The 3,077-nt window shown below is 33.2% G+C and overlaps 1 pseudogene; it reads left to right on the top strand.

Annotated features, from left to right (window-relative positions):
• The first annotated feature begins 721 nt into the window (after positions 1-721).
• Positions 722-2,463, top strand: LOC149542074 (glucan endo-1,3-beta-glucosidase-like; annotated as a pseudogene).
• Positions 2,464-3,077: the final 614 nt, after the last annotated feature.

Genomic DNA, 3,077 nt, shown 5'->3' with positions numbered 1-3,077 from the left:
TTTATCTCAACCATAGAATATGAGCATGCCAAAAAAGTGTCCATCTTTGTCTAGTAATAGTAAAGTTGTAAGTATCAGACTGTTGAATTTGAATTGGGAATTGACTCACATAAGTAGGCCCATCAACCCACCCTATCCTAAGTTTCCTTATACCATGCACAATTGTAATAACAATTCCACCCTTTATTCAAGCCCATTACAAAGCTTTTGTAATTAGGAATTAATAAAACCAATACTAAAATGTACCAATGGATTGAAATATTGTATTTGACATGATTGGTAACTTTGATGAACATCATGGCATTAATACACTAATTGAAACTCATGTGAGTATTGAGTCTCTATTATAAATATTAAAAATAGTGAGCTCTTGTATCTCTAATTTTTTAAGATGGGAGATATACCAATAATATTAAAAGTGCATTATTTCACAAATTTTAATGGGGCAACATAGTTAGTGTAGTAGTTTTCAGTCTTACCATCCTTCACATGTGTAACATATAGATCAAAAGAATATTGTTGAGTAGCTAAACCCTTTTCACACTCCAAAGCCCCTCCCCATAAAATTCTATCAAACCATCCATGTCATTCACTATATAAGGAAAATAAAAAGCACCAAAATCAATAATATAAATAATCTCCTTGAGTTGATGTATGACATAGAAAGGATTCTTCCTTAAATTCAAGGATTCATCTACTCTAATCACAATATATCTTCAAGATGAAGAGATATCATGTAAATTTTAGGGACACAAATTTAAACCATTATCTTTCTTCTATGATGTGCATACTCCTCCTTTGCACAAACTTAGATTTTTATGGTGAGGATATCTACATGATTAGTTTTGGTTTTGGTTTCATAAACATTAATTCTAAGGTGAATATTTACACATTTTCATTAATATTTATTGGTTAGATTTAGTCAATTAAAGTTTCCAATAAAATATAGTTAAGGTTTTGAAACATATTTGTATTTCTATGTCATGAGTACTCATAAAGATAGATATCAATTTTTTACATTACATATCATCATTTATCATCAGATTGGGATAGTTGGAAAAGAATAATGAATGACACATCCTGATTGATTGAATTCTTTTTGTGAACTTTCCCATTTTTTATACAAAATGACGATCAATTATTATGTTGATTTAGTCATTGTGGTTCATTTTTCTTGAATTTATACATCACCTAGTCATGAGCGTTATCAATTATCTCTAGTAAGAACCATTCCCAAATGTATGGTGGAAAAAAAAAAAGTTAATATAATTTAAAATAATCTAAAATGATAATAGATTTACACATTAGTGCTGAAATAATTTAATAAATGTATGATTTGGCTTTACACTACAATATAAGGGAATTTATGTGGCTGTAGAAATTTGGATATCATTCTTGAAGGTTTAATTACAAAATATAGATAATTCTAGGACCCAAGAACAAAGGTTATGGTTGACTGACAGGGTTGAAGTTGTAGGTCACCCTTATAGTCTTAGGTTTGATTCCTTCTCTAGGTTCAAATGGTGAGAGTGTCTTGGGCCCAACTAATCTTCATTCATGGGAGACTACTATTTCACTAAGCTCACACCCAAAGCTTCTATCTCATCCACTCTCATAGCTCATTTTTTCTTATGTATTCTTGTAGGTGCAAAAATAGTAGGAGTGTCCATAGGAGTATGCTATGGAAGGTTGGGTGACAACTTACCATCTCTAGAGGAAGTGGTAGGCATGTACACTTCCAATAGAATTGGCAAAGTGAGAATATATGATGTTGATTAGAATACTCTCAATGCATTCCAATATAAAGGCACAGAAGTAATAGTGGGAGTCCCAAATGAGTAGCTCCCTAATATTTCATCAAGCCATGCCACTACAAGGCAATGGGTTGGAAACAACATTCATCCCCAATACCCTAAAACCCTCATAAAATACATCTTAGTGGAGAATGAGATACTACCTGACACACTCTACACATCCAACCTCTTCCTTACCACAAAACACATCTACAATACACTCCAAGCCATCAATTTACACAACCAAATCAAGGTCTCTATAATAGTACCCATGTCTTCCCTTAGCAATTCTTATCCTCCTCCTTCAAGAACCTTTAGCTCTAAAATAACCTCAATCAAGCATTCCATCTTGGACTTCCATTCAAAAATAAAGCCCCCCTTTATGGAAGATGTGTACCCCTATTTCTCATATGCCTCTAATTCCAAAGACATTCCTCTCTCTTATGCCCTCTTCTAAGAGGAGACCCCCAATAAAGTGGGTTACAAGAATTTGTTTGATACAAGTGTGGATGCTCTCATTTATGTCATGCAAACCTTGAGTCACTAAAAAATTCCTATTGTTGTTTCTAAAACTAGTTGGGCTTCTGATGGGAATGCTAATGGTGGTACAAATGTATCCAATGCAAGTATCTACAACAACTATATCAAGAAATTAATTTTTTTTAAATAATTTGACCAATCATGGCAATTGTGATGGTTCATTCCAATGGCTAGCCATCCATTGCACAACACATCTATCTTAACATCATCTTAACTAAAATGTCAAGATCTGACAAATAATCATTGTTTGTACAATATCACTGTAGCATATACATCACAATTGTGACAACTAATTGAAAGTTTAAACCATTGTAATTATGATAGTGTATTGTCACAATTGTGATGTCATGAACATGAAATATTGTCCCTCCCTTCTTCCAATATACAAAGTGTCAGTCATTGCCATTATGATGGTTTCCCTAACTATTGTAATTGGCAACGACAAAAGTTTGACGAGAACCAATTAATGGTTATGTCACTAGTGTGATGGGTATACATCACAATTATGATAGCCTATCATCACAAAATGATCCCAAATGTAGTAGTTTGGGGACTAATCCTATAGCAATTTTTCCACTCCATGAGGCTCCCAATGGATCAAACCACCATGGACTTAGTTATACCTTTATTCTATTCAATTGAGAGGACCAATCAAAGCTAAAGAGGAGTTTAACTTCTCCCTTGTCACTTTCTTTGTAAACACATCCATTAGATTGTCATCTCTATGTATCTTGTCCATCTTTG

Source organism: Cupressus sempervirens, chromosome 8, assembly GCF_028749045.1.
Source record: "Cupressus sempervirens isolate cs-2001-9-10 chromosome 8, ASM2874904v1, whole genome shotgun sequence".
Classification (NCBI taxonomy): domain Eukaryota; kingdom Viridiplantae; phylum Streptophyta; class Pinopsida; order Cupressales; family Cupressaceae; genus Cupressus; species Cupressus sempervirens.
This window is presented reverse-complemented; position numbering and strand designations above follow the sequence as displayed.